Here is a 12,418-nt window from a genome sequence, read left to right as displayed (position 1 = left end):
TAGGTGGAGGACATCTCTTCCACCCCACCTTGTCAAGATGGGGAAACTGAGTCCCAGAGAGGGAAAATATTCTCACCGAGGCCACATAGTGGCGGAGAAGGGACTCAAAGAGGGGACTCGAAAGACCTCTCCAAATCCTAGGTCTTTCTTTAGTCTCTACAGGATTCTCTTAACCAGTGTCTCCCAGCCCCAAAGAAGCTTTGAGAAATCTCACATTCCATGGGCCCACCCGGGAAATACTAATTCAGTAAGCCTATTGGCAAAACCAGGCTTCTGTGCTTCCCAAGCAATTCTGAACATCAGTAGATGTGGTTGAGAAGTTGAGATTGACAGGACGTTTAAAGTCCTCCTGGATGAAGATTGCTATTTCTCCTTGCAACTCAAAGTAGGGGCACGGCCTAACAGCACTGGCATCTCCAAGAGGTCCTCAATTGGAATCTGCATTTAGCATGCTCTCCAGTTTGAGGAGCGCCTCTATATCCCCTCAGTGCATCCCAGAGGGTCTCCTGAGGATCTGACTCCATCATGATAGATAACCAACACCTCTCTGCAGAGAGCCTGGGCAGTAACACCGCCTGCCAGGAGCTCAGCTGCTGATGCCCCACAAAGAGCCTGTATTATCCCCATTTTGCAGTTGAAGGAACCAGGGCTCAAGAACTGACTTCAAACTTTAAATTCAAGGCCTTCTACAGCTTTCTTTTTTTTTTCCCCCTCCTAAGCCCCTTCCCTGTTGTATATGTGTAGATAGGGGAAGGTAACACATGTAAAATCCCGCCTACAAGTTGTATTTTCTAGCAGGATTTGTCTAGATGTCTTTTGAGGAAAATCCCAAGCTTCTCTGGTATCGTGATTGAATAAATTTATTATTTTAAAAGCTCAAATAGAAGGTTGGACGCAGTGGCTCACACCTGTAATCCCAGCACTTTGGGAGTCCAAGTTGGGGAGACGGCTTGAGTCTGGGAGTTTGAGACCCTGTCTCAAAAGAAAAAGCACAAAAGGTAAATGAAAGTGTTTAAACCTCCTTGGGAAAGAAACTATTTATTTGTGTTTGTTTGTCTATAGTTATTTTTAAAAGCCTTATAAGTAGTGTGATGCATATAGATGTGTTAATTTTTTATTTTATAAATAACTGTATTGAGGCGCATTTGACACATCATTCACCCGTTTAAAGTGCACACTTCAATGACATTTTAGTTAATCTACAAAGTTGCAAACCATCACAGGAAATCAATTAGGGTACATTTTCACCACCCCAATAATATCCCTTATGCATACTTACTATAATCCCTCACCCCCATCCCAGGTAGCTTTAATTTTCTTTGTGTCTCTATAGATTTAAGTTTTCTGGACATCCCATCTGAATGGAGTGGTCTCTTATATCTGGCCTCTTTCACTGAAGAGTGTTGTTTTCGAGGTTCATCCATGTGGTTGCTTGTATCTGTGATTCATTCCTTTTTATTCCTGTATAGTATTCCATTGTATGGATATACCATATTTTGTCTATCCATTATGTGTGAATTAATTTTATCTACACCCAGAAGAAGTTAAAATTCAAAGGACTTTTATTAGGAATCCATGTCCACAGGGTCTTCAAATATTCAGTTGGTTATCTAGAATAAAGAATGTTGGAGACCATTTTTCTTTGGTGAAATGAGTGTTGCTCAAGAACTGAGGTGGGACAGACAGACTGTCCAGGCACTGAGGTCCTCTCTGTCTGGTGCATTTCCAGCCTGGACTCTGCCACCTGGTTGTACTATAAGGTCAGTTAAATTTGCCATGAGAATATGCTGCATCCACTGTGGAGTGAACCTTTCCAGAAAAATACTTCTCATGACAGACAGCTAGGACTTCACTTATTTTATGGACACTCAAAACCATTTGTGTCTGCTTGTTATTAAGTGAAACCCTCCCCCTACCCATTTGCTACATGTAGCAAAATTGTACATGTAGCAAAATTCAATCTACGACTCATTTTCCTTATACCCTACTATCCAGCAGTGAAGCTGTGGAGGGAGAAATACACCGTTCCCACCTCCCCAACCTCCCCCCTGATATTTACCAAAAGAAACTTGTAATTGGTGAATGGTCAAATTGCCTTAGATCAGTTTGCAACACTTCCAAAAGTATGCATTGCATCCTTCAGTACTGGGTTCCAGATACTAAATGTGGAAGACTTTACTACCACCAGCCTTTGACGTTTGGCATGGCTGTGTGACTGGTTCCGGCCAAGGAGTTGTGAGGAGGAGTGGCAGATGTCACTTCCATTCCAAAGAAGTCCATTGCTGGTCTCAACACTCCACCCCTCCTGTAGTGATCCCTGAAGCACTACATCGAGAAGCTGCCTAAGGAGGCAGGTCCATCAGCCTGGGTGTCTGACTGACACCCTGAGCAGAGCTCCCCAGCCCACCTGTGATGGACCCATGAAGCTTGAGCAAGGAATAAACTTTGATGAAGTCACTGGGACTGGGAGGTTGCTTGTGGTTGTAGCACAATTCAGGCTGTCCTGCTTGACAAAGGTAAGCACCTTCAAACATGGCCCTCGACTCAGGATTGCCAGTCAAGTGGGGAAGTTCAGCCTTAATTAGACCATTAAAACAAAAATAAAAAGAACAATTGCAAACTGATTGCAAACTGATAATAATGCATGGTCTGGGTAAGTCAGAGATAAATTGAATTCAAGTGAAAACCCCCAAGAGAGATGGTGTTTTCTCTGGCAGAAGCAACACCAGTGCAATGGCCTGGGAGCGCAAAGACCCTGTGGGGTGTTCATCCACCAATCACTGGGTGCCTCTGCCCTTCCAGCCCCACTGAAGTGAGGAAACAAGGGCCGTAGGAGAAGCCGCATCTGCCTGGGACCCCTGCTCTCTGGGGTCCTGGGTGCCTGGGCTCTAGACAGCCCACTCCCTTTGAGCAGCCCGTGGCCTGAGAGGCGGCCCCAAAGCCCTCGCACACCTAGTCCCGCAGGATCCTGCTCCTGCAAGTTTACACTGAGGGAACTCTGCCAATGTAATAGTTTTAACTACAACAGAAAGTTGTTATACATATATGAAAATAAGAGTACTTTCCTCTGTGCTTTCAAACTTACAAAACACTTCCACCCATTTTAAAAACACTTTTGCCTGTATTAAATACCCTCCAGCAGCTTCCTAGCTCGTTTGGAATAAAATGCACATTCCTTAGCATGAAGCAGGAGGCCCTGTGTGATGTGGGCTCTGCACCTCCCCTCCCACATGTCCCCTGCTAAGACAGGGCAGCCTTGCTGTTCCTCACCCCACCCGCCCACCCCATGTGTCCCCCCAGAGCCTTCCTACCACATCCATTCCATACACATTGCAGGATGCCCCTTGCTCTTCTCCTTTGACTCAAACCTTGTTTCTTCAAAGAGATATTTTCTTGCCATGAAATTAAGTTATTCCTCCATTCCAATAGCCCTCTCTACAAATCCCCTATTTCATCATTTTCATCACAGGTGCCACCATTTAGTGTGAATCATTTACTTCTTGATTGGCTGCTTCCTTGACAGAGCTGGGAAATAATGAAGACTTATTATTATTATTAATACATTTTTTTTTTGAGACGGAGTCTCGCTCTGTCGCCCAGGCTGGAGTGCAATGGTGCGATCTTGGCGCACTGTAAGCTCTACCTCCTGGGTTCACGCCATTCTCCTGCCTCAGCCTTCTGAGTAGCTGGGACTACAGGTGCTGGACACCACGCCTGGCTAATTTTATTTTATTTTATGTTATTTTATGTTATTTTATTTTTTATTTTATTTTATTTTATTTTATTTCATTTTATTTTATTTTATTTTATTTTATTTTATTTTATTTTATTTTTAGTAGAGACAGGGTTTCACCGTGTTAGCCAGGATAGTCGCCATCTCCTGACCTTGTGATCCAACTGCCTCGGCCTCCCAAAGTGCTGGGATTACAGGCGTGAGCCACCACACCCAGCCTATTGTTATTATTATGAGACAGAGTCTTGCTCTGTTGCCCAGGCTGGAGTGCAGTGGTGAGGTCTCAGCTCACTGTATGCAACCTCCACCTCCCGGGTTCAAGCAAGTCTCCTGCCTCAGCCTCCCGAGTAGCTGGGATCACAGGTGCCCACCACCATGCCCGGCTAATTTTTGTAATTTTAATAGAGACACGGTTTCGCCATGTTGACCAGGCTGGTCTCAAACTCCTGATGTCAAGTGATCCACCTGCCCCAGCCTCCCAAAGTGCTGGGATTACAGGCGTGAGCCACTGCACTTGGCTGGAGATTTATTCTTATAAACTCAATGCCTAGGATAGCTCATTGGACTGTCACCCCTTGAGGGATACATTTATTTCCATTTTTGCTTGTGGAGAAAGTGGAGTGAAGAAGTTTGAGCAAGGTCCCAGGGCTAACAGTAGAGCGGAAGTGATTCCAGATCTTCAGCCCCTGAGTCTGTGGCTTTTCCCCACCCAGCCAAGCCAAGCCAAGCCTTGCCATCCAATGTGCTTTTGCGTCATGGAGAACAGCAGACAGCCACATTGCAACGGGGCTGATGAACTCACTAATTCACACTCAAAGGTGACTGTCTAAAGGTCGATTTTCTGCAGCCCTTCCCGGGGGAACTGGGATTTTAGCAAAGGAGTGAGAGGAGCCATGTGGGCCTCAGCATAGGGGACTGTAAGCCTAGTTCTGACAAAGTCACCTTCAAAGTGAGGGTCATTGTTACCTGGAAGCCATTTCATGGGACTTTAATCAGTGCTCAAGTCAGAGCAGTGACATCCTGGCCTGTCCCCGAAAAGCCTGGGTGGCCTCAAGACCCAGACTGCTCACCCACCAAAGGCCTCCAATGTAGACTCCTCAGCAAACACAATACCTGTGTCATGTGGATTATGCGAAGAGAACGCCCACTTCAAAGCTTTCATTCAGCATCCCCCACCTGGATCACGCTTCAAATTTCCAAAAATAAATCCATTCCTTATCTTATGCATGGCACAACTTGATTACATTGCAATATTCTTGGCTATTAGCATGCATTGTTCCATGTAGATCAGTATCACTGTATTTGTAACTCTGACTTGGCATTTCTTCACTTTTTAATATGCCCAGACTTTTAAAAAGTCACTCCTTTTCTGCAAGGACCAAAAAGAAAATGGAAAAGTGGAATATGAAATGATTTGGGGTGCCCCGTTTTAGTCTTTGTGGAAAATCCCTGAGCATCTGGAGTGAGAAATGAGGATGCATTTTACAGAGGGGCGGTCAGGCAGGCCCTACCCAACAAGGGCTTGTTTTACATCACGGGTGACCAAGGGTCAGGATTAGAACCCGGCCTCACTTGAACCCTTTCAAGCATCTTTGAGATCTCTTTCCTACAGTCCCGAGAACCCAACAGGAGATGAGAACAAAGGTTTGTTTGGTTGACGCTTTCTGAAATCCCGCCCACTGAGAGGTGACCGTCCCTCCTCTCCCCGCCTCTCCCTGACCTCCAGCTCTCAGCGGCAGGATCTGAGCCCTCTCCCGCTGGACTTGTGGTACTTACTGAACAATCTCGCGCTGTTGTCTGCCGCTGGGAGAGAACACTGATAAGAGAGCAGATTAGGTGACTAAATCTGCTGGCTGCCCTTACACAATGCCAGCAGGTAACTCATTTGAAGCTTAATAGCTGGATTTAGTCATAAAGGAGACCTGCAGAGGGAGTGATGTCAGAAGCGCAGGAGATTGGAGGCGGTATCAGGGCTTCCAACCGATAGATGGAAAAAGATTGTCAGCAAGATGTAGACATGTGTGTGTGTGTAAGAAATATGTGTGTAAGACAGAAAACCAAAGAACCCAAGGGCTGAAAAACCCTTGGTGATTCTAGTTCCAGCTACCTGATTTTATAGATGGGGAAACTGAGGAAAGGGCTTGTCCAAGATCCGGCTTCTGGGAGTCTTGTTCTCTATCACAGCAGAAAGTGGAATTATTTCTGGTGTTATTTACTTGCCACTTTTCATCTCCAGGAGTCATAGCCATTTTTATCTCTCCCTGTATATCTGTTTGCCCCTGGGAGTAGCACTGTGCCTGAGGTCTGGCTGCTGAGAAATGAAACATTCCTAACGTGCGGATGGAGGCACAGTCACCGCAGAGCCAGACAGTAAGATGCATCACTGAGTAGGGAAGCCCACAGGGTGTGCAACGTTTGGGAATGGTGGGAACTGTGGCTTGTAGGCCAGAACACACTGGGTTTCAGAGGGACAGCTGCCACTTGGTGCCGCGCAGATTTAGCCTTGGAAAATGCAAGCCCAGTTTTGCTAGACCTTAGGAGTTTCAAGAGAATCTTGTTCAAGTGAGGAACAAGATTTTTTTTTTCTAGGCAAAGTCTCTAACTTTTTTGTAATGTAGGTACATGTTTAAATCTTTTGTTTTTCAATACAAAATCGATCTTTTGGATCAATCAACACATCTGCAGTCAGGCTGGGGCCCATAGCCCTCAATTGGTGACCACTGATCATTTTATCGATGGGAACACTGAGGTCCAGAGAGAAGAACTAAAACTTGGGTCTCATGCTTCCCTGTACTGGGTAATTTTTTTTCTACTGCATCGCACAGTATATGTGTGTGTGCGTGTGTGTGTGTGTGTGTGTGAGAGAGAGAGAGAGAGAGAGAAGAGAGAAAGAGAAGAGAGAGAGAGAGAGTGTGTGTGTGTGTACATATATATGTAGGCACAATCTGATGAAAACCCAGAGCCCTACATATCAATACTTCCAGCCATTCATGGTACAGTGTGATCTTTATCCACATAATCTGCACAAAATCTGTTTATGGCTACTGGCCATAAACATTTCTGTGTTTGCTCACTCCTCACTGCAGACTGTATGTGCATCTGTTATTCATCACTTCACAGGCTCCTTTACATATATTTTATCCTTTGTATCCCTAACACTGGGACAGGGAACCTTAAGTAATACTGTTCTACCCATTGGGCAGATGAGAAGACTGAGGTCTACAGTGGTACATGGACCAGCCCAAGGTCACATGAGAAGTTAAAGGCAGAGATGGAATTCAGACCCCAGTCTCTCAGGCAGATGTTCTCCTTCCCATAGCACTCTGCATCTTTGTTTTTCTGCTTCCTAACAAACAGGGCCTGTTTCTTCTCCTTCCTGTTTTTGGTTCTTTTGAACATCCTGAGCACATGAGCCTGGGATCCTCCTTAAGCCCCAGGGACACAAAAACTCCCCTGGAGAAACTGGGAGGCAGCAGGACTGAGAGAGAATGAAGAGAAAATCCAGGTCTTTTCCTTCTCATGGCCTTGGAGCACAGTTTCAGCATTCTCCATCATCTTTCTGGAGGAGTAGGACCTGGTTGAAGAAAAAGAGACCCTAATTTTAACTCTTTAATGCCTCCTCACTTCTCTATGGACCTAAAGCTGAAGCTGAACTTCAATAGCATATATTATCCACAAAATTCTAAATATTTTCAAAATCTGTGCAAAATCTCAGCATGAAGTCCCCAAGGACAGGCACCTGGCCATCTCACTCTTAGTATATTCTCAGAATCTTGGACAGAGCCTGGCACATAACAGGTGCTCAATAAATATAAAAGAGGAAGAAGGAAGGACGGAAATAATTTAAAAAAAAGAGAAGAGGGAAGGAGGGAAGGAAGGAAGAAGGGATGGAGAAAGAAGGAAAGGAAATATATGTATGTCAGCCCAATCCTTAGAACTAAACCATCCAAAGTTAAGGCAGCAACTGGGTGCCTGCAAGTGTCTAGAGTGCTGTGGGTAATTCGTTGCAAAGAATTCCAGCTTCAGTTATGGGCCATAGAGAGGTGGCAGTGGAGAGCAACGAAGAGTTAAGATTTTATGACTTCAATCCTAACTGTGCCGCTGACCTTGGATGAGCTATTTTATCTTTCTGAGCTTCAATTTAGCAACTGTGTTTGTTTTCTATTGTTGCCATTAAAAAATTATCACAAACTTAGTGGTTTAAAACAATACACATACAATACACATTTATTCACTTACAGTTCTGGAGCTCAGAAGTCTGAAATGGTAAACATTCCTCCTGGAGGCTGTAGGGGAGAATGTGTTCTCTTGCCTTTTCCAGCTTCTAGAAGCTGCCTATGTTGTTTGTCTTATAACCCTGCATATCTCCAACCTTTGCTTCCATCATCACATCTTTGACTCTGTCCCTCCTGCCTGCCTTTTACAGGGACTCTGTGATTACATTGGACCTATCCAAGATCCAAGATAATCAATTCATCTCAAAATCCTTAAGTTGACCACAGCAGCATCGTCCCTTTTGCAGTGTAAGATAATGTATTCTCAGGTTTTAAATCATTTTCTGCCTACCACATCCACCAAAAAAATAAAAGATACCATTTACCTTATGGGATTGTTCTGAATGTCAAATTTTTTAAAATGCATGTTCAGCACTAGACATGCAGGAGGAGATTTATACCTGTAACTTCTTACCAGGTCTCAGAAATACAGATTTGGCCCTGCCTTGGGGGCCATATAATCCCATCTTGATCACAGAGATAAGTGGGAAACAGTATCAAAGTAATACTTGGAAAATAAGCTCTCCCACATCTCACTCCCTGAGAATGACTCTATTAACTGCTGCCTGCTTCCTTCTCATCTTCGCCCCAAAGCAGACACACTTGGCAGAGCTGCAATCACAGTGTGCACGCCTTTTTATCAAACTTGTGTTCCCCTCACTTCTCACGGACCTACTGACCTTGTTCCACGTTGCTACACCGCCATGAAGTCATAACAAAAAGTGTCATGTGTAGAGCGGTCTTCACTTTCTATCATGCTGTACCATCATTTTTTTGGCCATCCCCTAGAGTTGGACAAGCTCAAGGTTATTCTAGTTTGTTTTTATAAAATTATGTTTTTGCTGTTTGCAATAATGTTGCTAAGAATATCTTTATTGAGCTGGGAGTGGTGGCTCATGCCTGTAATCCCAGCACTTGGGAGGCCGAGGCAGGTGGATCACTTGAGGTCAGGAGTTTGAGACCAACCTGGCCAGCATGGTGAAACCCCATCTCTACTAAGAAAATACAAAAATTAGCTGGGCATGGTGGCTGGTGCCTGTAAGCCCAGCTACTCGGGAGGCTGAGGCAATAGAATTGCTTGAACCTGGGAGGCTGAGGTTGCAGTGAGCCAACATCACACCATTGCACTCCAGCCTGGGCAAAAGAGTGAAACTCCATCTCAAAAAAAAAAAAAAAAAAAGACTATCTTCATTGAGCTCACAATAAATTTGCTGCATATACACACATATACATATAAAAAGTTTGTTGAGTAAATGAATAAATAAACAGAATACATGAATAAGAGTTAATATATAAATGAATGAAGTTAATTGATAGATAAATTTCTGAATCACTCATTTATTCATTTTACAAATATTTGAGTAATAAGAATAAACACCAGATAGGAATCCTGTCCTCATGAAGCTTACACTCTAATGGAGAGGGAGAAAAAATGCACAAATAAGTAAATGAACAACGTAATTTTAGATTGTGATAGATTGTGTAAAAACAAAAAATAAACTAGGTAAGAGGATTACAGAAGGTAGGAAGCAACAGAGAGTGAATTGCTGTAGATGCGGTGGTTTTCAAAGTTCATCTGACGGGTGCTCTGAGCTAATGCTTCTATGATAAAAGGGAACCAGCCTTGCAAAGACCCAAGGGAGCAGGATTTCGGATAGAGACCAAAATAAGTGCAATAGTACGTAAGCCAGGAAAGAGTTTGGTGTGTCCCAAGGAAAGGAAGAAACCAGGGTGACCAGCACAGTGAGTGAGTGTAAAGGTCTTATCCAGCAAGTGCTCAGAGGGGTCAGAGCCCACATCGTGAAGGGTTTGAAGTGTCAAGAGAAGCCATTGGAGAGTTCTCAGCAGAGGAGATGCACTCAATGACTGAGTCAGTAAGTGGAGCCCAGAGACAAGAGAGCATAAACGAGTGACTATATTAAAGGACGTATGTGGTGAATGCTACGATGTGCCACCCAGATGTCCCTTTGGGAATAAAAGACCTACTACCCCCGAAGCTGGCAGTGCCACCTGCAGATCCTCAACTCTCGGCTGAAGAAAGCCCCCTTGCCTTGTGTCCAGCCTCCTTCACAGGAAAGCCCACATCGGATGATTGACCAAAGGTATAAAGGCCTGGCCGTCTGGGCCCAGTCAGGAGAGATCTGGAGGCTCCTTCCATGTTTAAAACTCTGCCAGTAAGGGCTGGGCCTTCACTGAGACTATGTCACAGCTCCTTGTCTCCCTAAACCCAATCCCACTTCCTTCCTCTCCCTTCCATTGGTGTTGATTGCAAGATACTTCCTAATAAAGCTCCTGTCTGCTTCCCAGGGAACCCAGCTGGGACAATGTGTGAATCGATGCATGAAGGAGGGCGTGAGCAGCTAACCAAATGAAGGAACACTCAAATATCTGGGATACAGTTCCCCTCCAGGTTTGCACAGCGTCTGCTAAAGTCTCCACTAGAAACTCAACAGAAGGTCCCCACCAGAAACTGAAAGTCTCCTCAAGTGGCTTGGAGTTGCAGTTTCACCCTCCCTACAGATCCACAGGTGAGGTCAATACTGGACTATAAGAGCTGGGAATGGCCATGGCAGGTGGGGGCATCTGGAGGCCCCAGTGTCCACCTCAACCTGACTTAGCCCCCCCACTGGCCCAGCTCCCACCCTGGGAGCCACTCCCTCTTCCAACAACACGCAGGAGAAGCACAACAGAGAGTGCCCCTTGGGAGACATTTTTAAAACAAATCTTTATTTAACCTTCTCTGTGACCCTCAGAGTACATAGGTTCCTGAAATATACTCGATTTCTGTTTATTTAAAGAATGCTTGCTCATTTGGTGCTTGCTTGAGTAGAATCACTGTGATTATCCACTTCACTGTGGGCATTAACCTGGTAGGATTTGCCCGGCATCCCTAGTTATCAAAGGATTATTGTTTTCTCTTTTTTTTTCTTTTTCATGTTTCTATTTTTAGGGGAGGCTGGGGCAGATGAAAAATGCCAACCCAAGGGTCCGTGGCCACACCAGGCTGCTCCTTTAAGGCCTGTCAGAATTTCACGCCCAATATGGTAGCAACCAGCCTGAAACGTGGCTGTACATGTACCAGACTTCCGAGAGTTGCACACAAAATATGTATGTAAAATATCTTATTTTTACATATTTACACTGATGACACAATGAAATCATATTTAGGGTATTTTCTGTTACATAAAATACATTACTAAAATTAACTTACCTGTTTCTTTTGATGTTTTTAATGTGGCTGGTAGAAAATTTAAACTTTTCAACACCATCCTGGGCAACATAGGGAGACCCCATCTCTACAAAAAATTCTTTAAAATTAGCTGGGCATCATGGCTCATGCCTGTGATTCTAGCACTTTGGGAAGTCAAGGCGAGAGGATCACTTGAGCCCAGGAGTTCGAGACCAGCCTGGGCAACATAGTGAGATCCTGTCTCTACAAAAAATAAAAGAATCAGCCAGGCATGGTGGTGCATGCCTCTTATCTCAGCTACTTGGGAGGCTGAGGCAGAAGGATCACTTGAGTCTGGGAGATTGAGGCTGCAGTGAGCTGTGATCGTGCCACTGCACTCCAGCATGGGTGACAGACCCTGTCTCAAAATAAAAAGGAAAAAAAAAATGGACTTCACATATGTGACTCATGTTATGTTTCTATTGGACAGGGCTGGACTGGGCTCCATGCGTTTGTCATCATCGACTCTTCTACCCATTTTCATTTTCTGTTTTTTTCTTCTCTTTCTTTTCTTTTCTTTTTTTCCTTAAGACAGAGTCTTGCTCTGTCACCCAGGCTGGATTGCAGTGGCATGATCTCAGCTCATTGCAACCTCCGCCTCCCGGGTTCAAGCAATACTCCTGCCTCAGCCTCCCGGGTAGCTGGGACTACAGGCGCCCGACACTACACCCGGCTGATTTCTTTCGTATTTTAGTAGAGACAGGGTTTCACCGTGTTGCCCAGGCTGGTCCCGAACTCCTGAGCTCAGGCAATCCACCTGCCTCAGCCTCCCCAAGTGCTAGAATTACAGGCATGAGTGACCGCGCCCGGCCTCTTCTACCCATTTTCACCAGCAGGGCAAGGCCTTGCGATGTTTGAGAAGCGCCACTTTCCACCTGAATGTGACTGCGGAGGCTTTCTTGTGGTCGGAGCTATCACTGTCAGAGAGGAAGGCAAAGATTAATTGCTAATGACATCCTTTTTCCTTCCCCATTCGTTCCCTCCTTTTTCATTTGGGTCTGCTGTCCTGCCGTCTGCTGCAAGCCAGGAAGCACATTGCAGACCAACTGTTTCCCCTGCTGCATTTGCCATGGCTTCCAATTCTGCTCTCGTTGTTTTTGTCCAGTGTTCAAAAGGTGTCAGGAAAGGCAGGGGGTTGCTGAAGCCAGCGTGGGTGTTTGTGGGATGCCAGACATCTGGGCT

Source organism: Chlorocebus sabaeus, chromosome 23 (genome assembly GCF_047675955.1).
Source record: "Chlorocebus sabaeus isolate Y175 chromosome 23, mChlSab1.0.hap1, whole genome shotgun sequence".
NCBI classification, from domain to species: domain Eukaryota; kingdom Metazoa; phylum Chordata; class Mammalia; order Primates; family Cercopithecidae; genus Chlorocebus; species Chlorocebus sabaeus.
This window is presented reverse-complemented; position numbering follows the sequence as displayed.